The sequence below is a fragment of the Podarcis gaigeae genome (assembly GCF_964106915.1).
Source record: "Podarcis gaigeae genome assembly, chromosome: 10".
Taxonomy (NCBI): Eukaryota; Metazoa; Chordata; class Lepidosauria; order Squamata; family Lacertidae; genus Podarcis; species Podarcis gaigeae.
In genome coordinates this window covers 614,734-630,654 of record NC_139686.1, presented here as the reverse complement: position 1 = coordinate 630,654, position 15,921 = coordinate 614,734, and the positions used below count along the sequence as shown (strand labels likewise).

General features: G+C 48.6%; 3 protein-coding genes across 4 annotated transcripts in view; 2 read left to right on the top strand and 1 right to left on the bottom strand.

Moving 5' to 3' along the window:
- LOC310826024 (uncharacterized protein) overlaps positions 1-15,921 on the bottom strand; it is a 67,923-nt gene that overhangs the window by 45,394 nt on the left and 6,608 nt on the right. The gene's annotated exons all lie outside the window — the stretch shown is intronic.
- LOC310825836 (uncharacterized protein) overlaps positions 39-15,921 on the top strand; it is a gene marked incomplete at its 3' end in the record, with an annotated part of 31,296 nt that continues 15,413 nt past the window's right edge. Inside the window, exons 1-2 of the mRNA XM_083699655.1 lie at positions 39-171; positions 6,137-6,275. The remainder of the gene's footprint in view (positions 172-6,136; positions 6,276-15,921) is intronic.
- Positions 3,525-15,921, top strand: part of LOC310826030 (uncharacterized protein) — a 121,037-nt gene continuing 108,640 nt past the window's right edge. Inside the window, exon 1 of one of the 2 annotated variants that reach the window (XM_083700487.1) lies at positions 3,525-3,747. The gene's annotated coding sequence lies outside the window, so the exon portion shown is untranslated. The remainder of the gene's footprint in view (positions 3,748-15,921) is intronic. The other variant, XM_083700489.1, reaches the window with a different exon arrangement.

Here is a 15,921-nt window from a genome sequence, read left to right as displayed (position 1 = left end):
CCCCTACCCTGCTGCTACTTGGCTCATGCCCTGGAGTTGCGCTACTCAAGCATGCAAGACGGTTTTTGCACCAAACTCTGTCATCCCCCCACCGCATGATCTCCAAGCACTGCTTCTTCACCCAAACTTCATCCCTGCCTCCTAAGCATTCTGAAGAAAACTGATAATACTGTAAGTTAATGGGTGATTTCCCCCCAAGCCTAATTGCAAGAGTTAAACGGAGGGGCTGCAGGGACCAGGGAAGTCTCCTGGGGGGCCCATCTTCACTCTTGAACCCCATGGGGCAACCCCAGAGCTCCTCCTTATTCTGGGGTTTGGGGAAGGTAGTATTTTTCCATAGTCCCAGAAGTTTTTATTCAGTCATGCTGCTAGGGAGTTTTCCTACCAGAGGACCACAGTTCATACTGCTATCATACTGATTTTACTGTTGCTTCTGCTTTTGCTGTCATGGAACAGCTGGGTGCAGGGGGGGAGGCACCAGTTGGGGGAGCTACAAGGGAAGAAGGCTTAGATCCTGGGGACTGGTGGGGGGATGGCAGTGAGCAGAAAGAGGGAGGAAAGGGAGCAGAACGGGAGGGGAGGTGTTGCAAGCTGAGGAGGAAACAGGGTATGATGAGCGGGAAGAGGCTGGGGCAGAGAGCAGTTCAGGCTCAGAGGGAGGAGAAGAGGGGGCCAGGAGACCCAGAGGAGGCCGGCTGCTGAAGCATCCAGGGAGACTCCCCCTCCTGCTGCGACCAGCTCCCCTCTCCCCTGGTCTCCCAGAGCACACACAGAAAGCCAGTTCAGACCCCATGAGCCTGTACATTATATTAATGGGCGTAGGGTTTTTTTGTCCCAACATGCATCACTTTAATCTCATTGACAATGAACTGTATTTTCTGCCCATTCACCCCGTTTGGAGAAGTCCCTTTGGAGCTCCTTGCAATCTCTGTTTGAACAACCCTGGACAATTTGCTGCCATCACCAACCTCCCCCTCCCTGCTCCCTCCTAAGTCTAGATCATTTATGAAAAAGTTGAAAAGCCACAGGTCCCAATACTGATCTTGAGGGGACTCTGCTTCTGCCCCTCTCCATTCAGAGTACTGTCCCTTCATTAATACGTGTTCCCCCCTCCCTCCTTCCTTCTGCGCAGTCAAGGGAACCCTGCAGAAAAGTTCTGGGGTGAATTTTGCTTCCCCACACATCCAACACTGGTCAGCATTCAGGGAAATGGAAGAGGAAAGCTGGCCACAATCCAAGAGACTGAGGTCAGCAGAAAACGAAGCAAAGCCTACTCCAAGGGAAACCTCTTCAGCTTCTAGCCTTTCTGATCCCACCATGGCTGAAGAAGAATTGCCCTTTGGGAACGGCACAGCTGAATGGAATCCCCACAATCGCTCCTGCTGGAGGAATAGGGGCATTGACCCCTATACTCAAAGGGGATGGCCAGTGATAAGGAAAATCCCAGGTTGAGAGGCTACTCAACAGCCCAGCTCGTTGGGGTGCAAGTCCCCCCATGAGTCTGTGAGGTCAGTGAAAGAAGGAAGTTCCAGCCAAGTACAGTGGTACCTCGAATTACAAACAGCTCAGGTTACAAACGCTTCACATTACAAACTCCGCTAACCTTGAAGAGTTACAGACCTCTGGAACGAATTAAGTTTGTAACTAGAGGTACCACTGTAATCTGGAGCATACCGGCGATCAGTAGACCACGATCTTTATTGTTGCACAAGAGATTCCCACACAGAGCAAGAACCCTGAGCCTGGGGTGACATCAACCTTTATAACTCCCCCCCCCTTCACTCAGATTTATTCATAGTAGCATCTTCACTAGTATGTCACAAGTGGGGAGGGGTATCAAAGGGTTACACAAGTTCAGCAGTTCATCCTTCTATCAGATACATCTCCGGACACCTCTCAAGTACCCACCACCCAAAGAACAATAAAACTACCCACATACATCCTTGCCCTCAGGGCTTCTCCTGAGATGGGCTTTCAGAACACCTGGCTTGGTCAGCTGCCTCTGTGGAAGTCTGTTGTCGCCCCTTGGTCACTCCCTGGGTGGGGCGAAGTGTAAGTGCTCTCACGCTCAGGGGAATATGGCAGGAGGCCCTGTTCTCGCTGCCTACATGCCTATCCGCTTCCAGGGTCATGAAGGAGGTGAAGCCTACATTTACATTTTCTTAAGAGTTAAAATGGGACGCGGGTGGCACTGTGGGCTAAACGAAAGAGCCTAGGGCTTGCCGATCGGAAAGTCGGCGGTTCGAATCCCCGCAACGGGGTGAGCTCCCGTTGCTCAGTCCCTGCTCCTGCCAACCTAGCAGTTGAAAAGCACGTCAAAGTGCAAGTAGATAAATAGGTACCGCTCCGGCGGGAAGGTAAACGGCGTTTCCGTGCACTGCTCTGGTTCGCCAGAAGCAGCTTAGTCATGCTGGCCACATGACCCAGAAGATATCTGCGGACAAACGCCAGCTCCCTCGGCCAGTAAAGCGAGATGAGCGCCGCAACCCCAGAGTCGGTCACTGCACCTAATGGTCAGGGGTCCCTTTACCTTTACCTTAAACATTGGGGAGACGACCACTGGCGGAGGTAGAGGGGTGCGCCATGCCCCTGGGACACGCACCAACCATGCCCCCACCTGCTACCCCCCCACCCCATGCCGGAGCATGAAGCATATGTGGGCTTACGGTTTTGGTGCTTGTGGATCTCATGGGATTTAATGTCTTGCCATTATAAATGCACGAGGATGAGCGCATTTACACCAACACATTTCCGCAAAAAGACCCAAACTCCGGCATGTAGTCGCAGGTGACACAATAGGAGCCTTTCTGCAAATGGCCTTTGCAACACAACTCACTGGGTGGTTACAAAGTATACACATTTGCCTCTTTGCAACGTAGCCCCGTTTCCTCAATGAATCCTCCGATTTCAGTAAAACCTGAGCTGAAATAGTAAGGAGAGCAAAACAGCAGCCCTGTCTGACCCCCGTCAGCCCCCAGACTCCCCCAGTCACGTGGCAGGAGATTCTTCCTGAGCCCCCCCCTCCGTGAGACGGGTATGACATCATGGATGATCTAGTGATGATCCATATGATCCATTGGTGATCCCCATGATCCAAGCAGACTGGTCCAAAGAGCAGATCTCTAGGCCTGAATGAAAGGGGTCTGCGGTGATGGATTCTGGAGTCAAGAAATCCGCCCTTTCCAGTGATCTCTCCGGCTGGCCCGGAAAAGGCAGGGAGCAGGAATCCTCAGGGATCCCGACGGACAGACAGACTTGTCATGTTGCCAAAACCCGAACTCGGAGTCTGATCTGATTTCCATGCAGAACTCATTTTGTGACTTCGCTGTTGGATTGTCGGGATCAGCCCCTCCCCCCTCTCCTGATCCCAGAAGGAAGACGGGGGGGGGGGAGAGATTTCATCTCCTCCTCCCCCCCCCACCCGCTCAAAACTTTCCCTCCCCTCCCGGCACATCCTTCTCTCATCCCGCCCACACAATCCCAAATCACCCCCCCAATACATTGCTGCTCCTCCTCCTCCTCCTCCTCCTCCTCCTCCTCCTCCAATCCGGCTTCTGCTCCAGGAATGGGGGGGGTGAGCCCCCTCCCACCCTGCCTGCTTCTCCCGGAAGTGGAGCTTCCACTCCGGATTGCTGCTCTGCCCCGTAGCTGGGGGGGGCGCTTTCGGAAAGGGGAGGGAGGAGGCAGGGGACACCCCCCCCCCCGTGGATGTTGCAGGAAAGGAGAATCGGGAGCGAGGAGAAAGAGGTAAAGGGGCAGCGGGGGGCGGAGAGGGGAGAAGAGGACCCAGAGACCCCTCCAGCTCCCCCAAGCGCCTTCCGTGGGGCCTGGATCCCGGCGCGCGTGCTGCGAAGGTGGTTTTCCTCGCAGGGCGGACCCCTCGCCCCGTTTCCCAGGCTCCGCGAATCCCATGAAAGGGTTAAGGGGCGCGAGAGACGCCTGGATAGAGACCCCCCGCTGTCCCTCCCTTGCTCCTGTGGGGGGGGGGCTGCGAATGGAGAGGTGTGGCGCGCAGGGCGAGGGATGAGCCGGACCAAGGGAGCCTCTGGATGCAGGGGAGACTCCGGGAGAAAGAGAGAGGGTCATGGAAGGGGGGGGAGAAGGGAGGGGGGCATCCCCGAGGCAGGGAGGCGCAGCATTGGCAGGGTGGGTGGGGAGATAGGAAGACCAGTCTTTGGGGAGACATCTCCATCATGACGCCCACGATGAATCTCCGGAGGGGCCGCCTTGGCTTCTCCCTCCCGCCCAGCAATCGACCCCCCCCCTTCAAGGCGACCAGAGAGGGATCCCTGCAAAGTGGGGGTCCAGTCCCCCCACCCCTTCCTTCCTGCAATCTCCCTCCTCTTCCCGCCCCATAAGCCCCTGCCCTGTCCAGACACAGCGCTTCTGCCCAGTCCAACCACTGGTCCCCTGGAGAGGAGAGGAAATCCCCAGAGGAAGAGGGGAGGGGGGAGGCCTTCTCAGAAGCGGCTCTTGGTTTCCGCAATCCCACCCAGGAAGCAGCCAGAAACCTTTTCCTCTCTCTCAGGCTTCCATCTTTAATTGTCCTTTCTTGAGGATGAGGATAATGTACACCTGTCATCAGAAACAGGGGTGCAGAGTCCATGGAATGGCTCTCAGGATTGATACAGAAGTTGCACCTCAAAAGCATTTCTGTTCCTCTTATTCTTTGAAGGCAGTGTCAGAGTGACTGACAAGCTGAGATACAATCCTTCAGCATCCGATGACAGCGACTGCATGAATATTCCCAGTCAAAGGAGCCATTTTCAGGATAGACAGTGCCTGGGGCAGGAGGCTCTACACAACGGGTGTGCCTGTGCAGGCCAAAGGCTGCCAGTATTAGCACAGGTGAGGTGTGTGACCTTCCCAAATTTACAGACTGTATGTGAATGAGAGTTCGTGGGTGGGATTATAGTTTATGGCAACCCTGTGATTTTCTCCACCCATAACATTTTGTAAGCTAATATTGCAGTATGAATTTCAAAATAACTTTAAAAAATCACAAGATAATGATGATACTGATAATACTGATAATAATAATAATAATAATAATAATAATAATAATAATAAATTTTATTTATACCCCACCCTCCCCAGCCAAGGCCGTGCTCAGGGGGATGATAAGAATGATTGCAGAATTTATGCCCTGCCCATCCGGTTGGGTTTCCCCAGCCACTCTGGGAAGCTTACAGTACATATACAAGACAGTAAAACATCCAACATTAAAAACCTCCTGATACAGCTGTCTTCTAAATGTGAGATGGTTGCCTGTTTCCTAGCCCTCTGAAGGGAGGGCATTCCATGGGGCAGGAGGCCCTCTGCCTGGTTCCCTGGAACTTCACTTCTAACAGCAAGGGAACCAGCAGAAGACCCTCAGAGGCGGACCTCCCTGTCCGGACTGAGTGATGGGGGTGAAGATGCTCCTTCAGGGCCACAGGGCCAAGGCTGATGAGGGCTTGAGGTTGCAGATCTTGCTCCTCCATAACGATCTCCAGAGCAAGTCTGAGATATAATTAGCAGAGTAGGAAAAAACGCTCAGAGGCAGAAAAAAATAATTCAGCTGAGAAATCTATTACAGTGGTACCTCTGGTTGCAAACGGGATCCATTCTGGAGGCCAGTTCGCAACATGAGCAGAATGCAACCCACATCTGTGCATGCGTGGGTTGCGATTCGCCGCTTCTGCAAATGCGCTGACCTGATTTTGCACGTCTGCGCATGCACGAGCGGAAAAACCCAGAAGTAACTGGGATGCCACAGGACACAACCTGAAAAGGCACAACCTGAAGCAAACATAACATGAGGTATGACTGTACTGAAGACAAATAAGCAGAACAGGTTCCAAAAAATATCAAAAACTTAATTTACAGTAAAACCCTGACTTAGCATACCAAAACAGTACTCAAGTAAGCAACAACCAAGCAGAGTAGAGTAATATCAGAATAGGAAGTGGGAGCAGGCGCATTTCAATACTGTAATTTATATATAATTCAATGTCAGAGTAACCCTGGGACTAGATAACAAGCCTCCAGGTGGACGTGCCCCCTCTGCCCTTCACGTTCCTCCTCTTCCGCACGGGCAGAATCTGCCTTCTGGACTGTGGGATTCACGGTTGTTCTCCTCCTCTCCATCCAGCAGGGCTTGACTTCAGGTGCAGCAGAATTCCCCAGCCCCCCAAGGATTTGAGACCCATCAGCTTTCCTCACCTGGTTTAGCCGGCCGGTTGAAGCCGTTCCTTGAACCCCTGTTGCATGCTGACAGCTTCTGGAAGCCACAGGTGAGAGCTGAGTGCAGGGTGGGCATGAAGGGTGGGGAAATGACCCCAGGAGGTGCAGGACATGTCCCCCACCAAAGGAGAACTACAGCTCCCCAACACCCCATGACATCTAGATTCAGGTAGGTAGCCGTGTTGGTCTGAGGCAGTTGAAATAAAAAAATAAAAAATAGTCCAGTAGCACCTTAGGGACCAGCTAATTTTGTTCTAGGCTTTGGTGTGCATGCACACTTCTTCAGATACACTGACACTGATGTCACCAGACCCTTGTATATCATGGGAGGTTGGGGTGGGGGTTTTTCTCAGAAGGGTACTCCTACCACCATCTCCCACTACCCTCCACTATATGAAGAAGTGTGCAAGCACACGAAAGCTTAGACCCAGAAGAAACTTAGTTGGTCCCTAATGTGCTACTGGACTATTTTTGTTACTTTTTTACTTCAACTGTGTCAGACCAATATGGCCACCTACCATTAAGTACAGTTCTCTCCTTGCCTTGAATATCCTGCTTTTCAGTGCCAGATTAGGATAGTCCTGTGTCAGAAGACAAGCACAGGATCAGGCAGCACATCATCATTATAAAGAACCATTGGGGTGGTTGTTTCCGCCTGGGATTCCCACGTGCCAGCTGCTTCTCCTGCTCTCTCCATGCAATGCAAGGCATGAGGACAGAGGTCCATCTCCAAGAACAGGAGCTTCCTTGAGCACCCATTCAGCTGACCCCAAGCACCAAGCTTTGTCACTAGTTCTCTGACTGACCCAGACCACAGTCCCTGGAAGAGATGTAGACCTGGGTCTCCCAAAATGGTCCATATGGGTCTCCTGAGGTCAGTGGGACTGTGCAGGTGATTCATGAAGAACTAGAGGTGGAAACGGGGGCAAACACTTGATTTGAAAGGCAGTCCCACAGGACAACAGTATTCCAAGATCATGCTGTGTTATTAAATATGATAGAGGATTATGAAAGGTTGCTGATGCATTGCTACCATTTGACATCATACCATTTTCATTTCCTAAACATTGGGAACATGGGGAGGACATGGGAGAATGTAGGAGATGTTGAAATAGGAGAAGGTGCTAATGGCGATTGATGTGCCCTTTTTTTCTGTGTTCTCTTTCTTGAAACCCAAACAGGATTTCCTTTCTGCCCACTCTGAAAAAGGTGATGGAGAAGACAGAATTGCAAAGGACAGGGCACCTTTCGTTTCATTGGGAATAGCCATTAAAATGTGTGAAATGTGGAATATGCTTCACTGAATGAGCACACATAGTTCACATCAATGAACACAAAAAGGAAAGAACCCACTTAAAGGTATGGAGTGCGGAAAGAACTTCTCTTTCAATGCAAAACTTAGAACACACCAGAGGACTCACAAAGAGAGAAAATCTTTTAAGTGTGGGGAGTGTGGGAAGAACTTCAGTCAGAGTGGAAATCTTAGACAACATCAATGGATTCACACAGGGGAGAAACCATTTAAATGTATCGAGTGTGGAAAGAGGTTCAATCAGAGTGGAGACCTTAAAAATCATCTACGGACTGGGGATGGGGATGACAGTCGAGGAAATGGCCAAAAATGTGCAGAGTGCATTTAGAATGCGGGTCAGTTCAATAAGAGTAAAGAAATATACAGGCGATTGCCTGATAACATTTAAGGATAAAGAAATGAGGAATAAAATACTCTTAAGGAATAGGGAAAAGAGATTGAATATAGAGGGAAATTATATTATTATCTTTAAAGACGTCCCAATCAGACTACTTAAACGTAGAGATTCTTATAAATTGTTGGTGCAAGCACTGAAGAAAAATAAAATTGAATTTAGATGGGAATTCCCGGAAGGGTTATCCTTTATATATGGAGGCAAGAAGCATAAGCTATCAAACCAGGAGGAAACCGGGAAATTCTTGAGGAAATATAAAGAATTAAGGGTGGAGATGAACGGAAAGGGGGGAGCGGAAGGAGGAGCCTCAGGAGAATCTGAATCAAAAGAAGTGGAGGAAGGGGGAGGGAGTGGACCGGACGAAGAGCCAGAAGGAGAGCCAGAAGAGGAAGATCCAGGAAATTTATAAAGATAAGGAAATTTTAAGGGAACAATAGAAACAATGGGGTTAAAAATCTGGAGTTGGAATATTAATGGGATAAACGACAAAAAAAAGAGGAATAAAATTGAACAATATCTGAAAAAGAAAAATCTAGATATTATTTGTCTCCAAGAAACACACGTAGCAAGAAGGCACAGGAAAATACTGATTAATAGGAGGTTAGGAAATGAATTTGAGTCTTTGGACAAAGAGAAGAAAAGAGGGGTGGTTTTTTATATCAAAAATAAGATTGAGGCTAAACCAATATTTAAAGACGAAGAGGGCAGAATAATAGGGGTCCGTATCAATTGGCAAGGAGAAAATTTGGTGGTAATTGGGGTACATGCCCCAAATGATAATAAGTCGGAATTTTTCAAAAAATTGGAAGAGAAAATATGTGAATTTGTCGATCAGAAAATTATTCTAATGGGTGATCTGAATGGGGTGGTCTCTCTAGAAGCTGATAGGTGTAGGGAAGAAGGAAGTAAGAATGGGAAGCTACCAAAATCCTTCTTCTCAATGGTAGATAACGGTAATTTGATAGATATTTGGCGTCTTAAACACCCACTGGATAAACAATTCACCTTCCACTCCGAACCAAACCAGTCGTTGTCACGTATTGATCAGATATGGATCTCAAGCGAATTATGCCCAAGAATTAAACTAATAGAAATAAGACCGAGTGTATTCTCAGATCATAATCCGATGGAGTTGGAATTAAAAAGCCTGGAGCCAAGAACTTTTAGATGGAGATTAAAGGATTATCTGCTGGAGGATCAAAAAATTGTTGAGATAGCGCAGGAAAAACTAAAGCAATATTTCATGGAAAACCGCGGTAAAGGAACAAAAGCTAACGTAGTATGGGAAGCAAGTAAGGCAGTAATAAGAGGTTATTTTATCCAGCAGAATGCAATCAAAAACAAGAGAGAGAAAGGGAAAGATGAGATTTTGAAGCAGATAATGGCAAACGAACAGAAATTATCCCAAAAACCCAATTGCCAGAAAGCAAAAGAAAATATAAAAATTTTACAAGCTCAATTTGCCACAATAATAAACAGAGAGGTGGAATGGAATATAAAAAAAATAAGACAAAAAAACTTTGAGTTTGCAAATAAGTCAGGCAAGTGGTTAGCATGGCAAATTAAAAAGAGGAAGGAAAGGAGCACAATAAACAAAATAAAGGTGGGAGAGAAATAGAAATCAGAGCCTAAAGAAATTAGGGGAGAGTTTCTCAATTATTATAGAAGATTATATTCCAACAAAGAGAAAATTAGTTTAAGGAGAATAGAGAGATTTCTGAAGGATAAAGGGGCGAAAAAAATCTCAATGGAGGAAAGACAACAGCTGAATACCCCAATAGGAAGTGATGAAATAGAAGACGTAATTAAAGAGTTAAAGAGGGGAAAAGCCCCAGGTCCTGATGGATTCACCGCAGGTTATTACAAAGAGATGAAATCCATTTTGGTGGGACCTCTGAAAGAAACTATGGATAACATTTTAAGGAAAGGAGAATTCCCAGAGACCTGGAAAGAGGCATACATTACGTTTATCCCCAAGCAAGACGCAGATTTAACTCAGGTCAAAAATTATAGACCGATCTCACTGCTAAATGTAGATTATAAAATATTTGCGGGGATCCTTGCAAAAAGACTGAAGAGGCTACTATCAGAGACTATTCATAGGGATCAAGCGGGATTCCTGCCAGGACGGCAGATGAGAGACAATACAAGAAATATAATTAACATGCTAGAGTATTTATCTGTCAAGATTAACAAACAGGCCATAATGATGTTTGTCGATGCCGAGAAGGCATTCAATAATGTTATTTGGGACTTTATGTTGAAAAATTTAGAACATATAGAAGTGGGGGAGGATTTCTTTAATGGAGTAAAAGCCATATATACAGATCAGAAAGCCAAGCTGATTATCAATAATATAGTGACAGAAGAGATAAAGATACGAAGAGGAACAAGACAGGGCTGCCCGCTCTCCCCGCTTCTGTTTATAATGACCTTAGAAGTACTACTAAACTCTATAAGGCAGAACCAAAAAATAAAAGGAGTGTTAGTTGGGCAGAATGCATATAAGATCAGAGCCTATGCGGATGATGTAGTTATAATGACAGAAGAACCAACAACTGCAACAGGAGAGATATTAAAGGAATTAGATCAGTTTGGAGAGGTAGCAGGGTTCAAATTAAATAAGAGTAAAACAAAAATAATAGGTAAAAATTTGGATCAGAAACTAACAGAAACAATTCAACAGCAAACGCAAATAGAAGTGGTTAAAAAAGTGAAATATCTTGGCATTTGGATAACACCTAGGAATATAGATCTGTTTAAGAATAACTATGAATCGACGTGGAGGGAAATAAGAAAAGATTTGGAAATTTGGGGAGGGCTGAAACTGTCGTTTTGGGGAAGGATTAACACAATTAAGATGAATGTGCTGCCGAGGTTGATGTTCTTATTTCAAACTATCCCTATAATTAAAGGAAGCCGAATCTTTAAAGAGTGGCAACGAGTGTTGTCGAGATACATATGGCAGGGAAAGAAACCTAGGATTCAGTTTAAACTATTAACAGACATAAAAGAAAGGGGGAGGCTTCGCCTTGCCGGATGTGAAATTATATTATGAGGCGGTTTGCCTATGTTGGGTCAAAGATTGGGTAAGGCTAGAGAACAGGGAATTATTAGACTTGGAGGGTTACGAAAACAACTTCGGCTGGCACGCCTACTTATGGCGGGATAAATGGAAGATACACAAGGGATTTGGGAATCATATTTTCAGAGGACCTTTAGTTGAAATATGGGATAAATATAAAAATCTGTTGGAACCAAAAACCCCACATTGGCTTTCACCTCTAGAAGTCATGTGTGCGAGGACTATTAATATGAGAAGTAAATGGGCAACATATAACCAGTTAATAATTAAAGAAGATGGGAAATGGATTGTACGACCATACGACCAGGTTAAAGAACATGTCTATGACTGGTTACACCATCTCCAGGTGAACCAAATGTTCAGGAAGGATCTTAAAGAAAGAGGCTATGCAGAGAAGGAATCTAAGTTTCAGACGGAGATTATAAACAAAGAAGAAAAAATTGTTTCGAAAATGTATAGGATACTGTTGGATTGGAGTTTAGGGGATGAGGAGGTTAAGTGTGTAATGATTCGCTGGGCAAAGGATGTAGGACATAATATACTATTTGAAGATTGGGAAAAACTCTGGAAGGAAGGACTAAATTTCACGGCGTGTGTAACGGTAAAGGAAAACATAATGAAGATGTTTTACAGATGGTATTTAACACCTATGAAATTATCGAAAATGTATAAGGTGGATAACAAGTGCTGGAAATGCAGGGTTAGTGAGGGTTCCTTCTATCACATGTGGTGGGAGTGTGGAAAAGTTAAACAGTTCTGGGAAAAAATCTATATGGAACTGAAGAAGATCCTCCGAAGGGCGGCCCGTGCTCCGTGCTGCCGGCTGCCGCCCGCAAGCCTTGTGCTCCCAGGGAGGGAGATCCCCGGGTGCGCAAGGCTAGCGGACACCTGCGCGAAGCACTGGGCGTCCTCCGGAGGGCGCCCCGTGCTCCGCGCTGCAGGCTGCCACCCACAAGCCTTGCGCGCCCGGGGGAACTCCCTCCGGGCGTGCAAGGCTTGCGGATAGCTTCCTGGAGCCTGGAGAGCGAGAGACGTCGGTGCGCACCGACGCCTCTCACTCTCCAGGCTTCGGCGAAAGCCTGCATTCGCCCCATAAGACGCACACACATTTCCCCTTCATTTTTGGAGGGGAAAAAGTGAGTCTTATAGGGCGAAAAATACGATAAATATCAGGAAAGTAGATAGAAATTCACTCTTAGTGGAAGTTCAAAATCAACAGACTTATGGACAGGAAGAACTTTAAGAGCTTAAACCCGTCATACCATCAACAAACTCAGAGGGGAGAAGCAGTTTAAATGAAAAGACTGCAGAAAGTGCCTTCTTTATAATGGAGCATTTAAGGAACAGGGACACGGGTGGCGCTGTGGGTTAAACCACAGAGCCTAGGACTTGCCGATCAGAAGGTCGGTGGTTTGAATCCCCAAAACGGGGTGAGCTCCCGTTGCTCGTTCCCTGTTCCTGCCGACCTAGCAGTTTGAAAGCATGTCAAAGTGTAAGTAGATAAATAGGTACCGCTCCGGCGGGAAGGTAAACGGCGTTTCCGTGCGCTGCTCTGGTTTGCCAGAAGTGGCTTAGTCATGCTGGCCACATGACCCAGAAGCTGTGCGCTGGCTCCCTCGGCCAATAAAGCGAGATGAGCGCCGCAATCCCATAGTTGGTCACGACTGGACCTAATGGTCAGGGGTCCCTTTACCTTTACCTTTATTTAAGGAACATCCTCTCACATGGGAGAACCCATTTAGATGTATGGAGTGTGGGACACCTTCCTCTCAGAGTCCACTCTGAGCAATAAACTCAGCAGGAAATTATTCCTAAAAGCATGAGGTATATGTGAAGTTCTGGTGTTTATATGTAAAACTGTATAATAATGAAATAATGGTGAGTATAATTTTAGATGAAAGTACCTTTGGTTTTTGCACCAAACTCTGTCCCCCCCACAGCATGATCTCCAAGCACTGCGTCTTCACCAGAACTACTTCATTGCCTCCTGCCCTGCGCGTTCTGAAGAAAACTTGAAATACTGAAATTGAATGGGAGATTTCCCCCCCAAGCCTAATTTCAAGAGGGGGAAGGAGGGGCTGCAGGGACCAGGGAAATCACCTGGGGGCCCATCTTCACTCATGAACCCCATGGAGCAACCCCAGAGCTCCTGCTTTTTCTACGGTTTGGGAAAGAGTATTTTTCCATAGTCCCAGAAGTTTTGATCTAATCATGCTTCTCAGGGGTTTTCCTACCAGAGGACCACAGTGCTGTGGCTGCTGTTGTTGTCATGGACTGGCTGGTGAGGGACGAACAAGGTAAAAAGCTGGGGGATGAACAAGGTAAAAAGGCTCAGAATCCTGGGGTCTGGTGGTGGGATGGCAATGAGCAGAAAGAGGGAGAAAATGGAGCAGACCGGAAGGGGAGATGTTACAAGCTGAGGAGGAAACAGGGTTTGGTGAGCGGGAAGAGTCTGGGGCAGAGAGCAGTTCAGACTCAGAGGGAGGAGAGGAGGGGGCCAGGAGACCCAGAGGAGGCTGGCTGCTGAAGCATCCAGGGAGACTCCCCCCCCCCGCTGCGCCCAGCACATGCCTTTGAGTCTGGTGATTAGAACTCTTAGAATGTGGGGATCCCATTTTTCAACCAAAGCCATAACCAAAACAAAAACCCGCCAGCCTTTTCCCAGGTCTTTCTTGTCCTGACAGTCATTTGTCTTCTCTACGAAGGATTCTACAAAGTCCTTCTCCCTCTTTATCACATGGGGTCCCAGCAACCTTTTCTGCCTCTTACACTCTAGGGAAAAGAGTCCCTTTCCATTGGACGCCTGGCAGCCCAGTGCCAAATCTGGCTGCTCCAGAGAGAAAGGAAAGGAACTGTAATCGCCCTTGCGCTCTGACACGCACCAGTCACTTCCTTCTGGATCTTGGTGCTGCTGGTGCAGCTGCATTTACGAGAAAAAGAGAAATTGGAAACCGAGCCCAAGTCCCCTTGTCAGGGAACTGCCATCGGAGCCTAGGGTAGTGGCAAGGCTCCCAGAGGATGCGGGACAGGGAACCAGCAGGGAGAGGGGAAGAGCTTCCGCTGAGGAAGGAGAGGCGGAGGGAAGGGTCAGGGACGCTTTCAGCGAGACCAGTGCAGAGAGCGCAGGACCTCCCCTTGGGACGCCCACTCTGCGCAGAAGGCTTTCACGCAGAGAATCTAGGCGGAGACTCTCTGTCAAGGAGCTTTTATGTTGGAGGAAATTCAGGAAACGCCCACTGACGGATTCTGCCAGTGATTAAGACAGCCACAGAGTAAGGGCTGTCCGGCCAGGGAAGGTTTTAAGCAAACTACTCATCTTGGAGCGGTTCGGCGCTTACGCACAAGCAACCCCATATCCCATTACAGCAATCCGTCAGCCCTTGACGTTGTTTGTGTGGAGGGGGCATCATGAGCAAGACCGAAGGAGCGGGGGCCGGAGAGGGAGCCAGGGGAGGACCAACTCTGGAGGAGAGAAACAGAGATTTGGAACAACAGTTGGCTCTACTAGTGGCGCGGCTCGATGAAAGGCGGGCTCAGGATGCACAGGGGAAACCCGCCCCCATTGCAAGGAAGGTACCGGGACTGGTGCATAAGTTCGGGGGCGATCAGAGGGACTACCAGGCATTTAAGACAGAGGTGCAGTATGCACTGGACCTGCAGTATGATGACTTTGTGGATGATGGGGCGAGAGTAGCCTTTGTGATCGGGTACCTGCAGGATGGCGCCAGGGAATGGGTCAGACCACTGATGGCATCTGAGAATGCTGCCTTAAAGGACTTGAGGAAGTTTTTTATAGCAATGGATTTGATGTTTTCCAGCCAAGTTGAGCAGAGCGTGGTGCGCAGGCAGTTATTGGCATGCAAACAAGGGAACCAGTCAGTCAGAGAGTACTGGTTGCGGTTTGCTATGCTCATACACAGACTTGGGTGGGAACTGACTTCGGAACCGATTCAAATGTTATTTGAGGAAGGGCTAGCCCCCTCGGTGAAGGACAAACTTTCCCGCGCGCCCCGCCCGCAGTCGATGGATCAGCTGACCAAAGCGGCGCTTGCGATTGGAGCGCGACAGGAAGCACAGGCTCTAGAGAAGCGGGAAGGCAGAGGGGAGCGTTGGAATGACATCCGCATTCCTGAAATACCAGAGCAACCTTCCCAGCCAGTGGAGCCAATGGAGAACAGAGGCGCGCGCGCGAGGGGGGGGTGTTTCAAACTCCAGCGAAGTTCGCAAGAAGGAGGGAAAGGAGGGGAAAACAGCCAAGAAGTGTTTCCTCTGCCAACAGCCAGGGCATTTTGCCAGGGTCTGCCCTCAAAGAAAGGCATGGCAAGGAATGGTGGGGGCGGCCGGGAGTGAGGAGGAGGGGCTTAAGGAGCAGGGAAAAGCCAACTTTTGGCTGCCGAAAACGGCACAGCAGCCAGGCAAGCAACCAGTAAATGTGCCCAAACCAGAGCCCCCCCGAGCAGCCATCGCCATAGAAGTGGTGCTAGAGCTCCCTAACGGCCACCCAATCAAGGTAAAGGCTCTGCTGGACTCAGGCAGTTCTTGCAATTTTTGTAGCAAGGAATTTGCGTTAGAGCACCAGCTGCAGACCCTGCCTCTAGGCTGTCCCTTGCAAGTCACGGCCATCGATGGGAGGGAACTCCTAGGAGTGGAAGTGACCCACCAGACGCCTCCCATGAGAATGAGGATTTCCAGGCACACTGAAACCATTGCCTTTCACGTAGCCACCCTGGCTGGACCGCCAATCATACTGGGAATGAGCTGGCTGGCGCTACATGATCCGTTAGTGGGATGGCACCAGCGGACGGTCTCATTCGGGTCAGCTCACTGCTTGGAACACTGCCACGCGGGGGAAACCCCGAGGATGGCAATAGCCAGGGTGGCAGGGATGGTGGGGGGTGAGAAGGG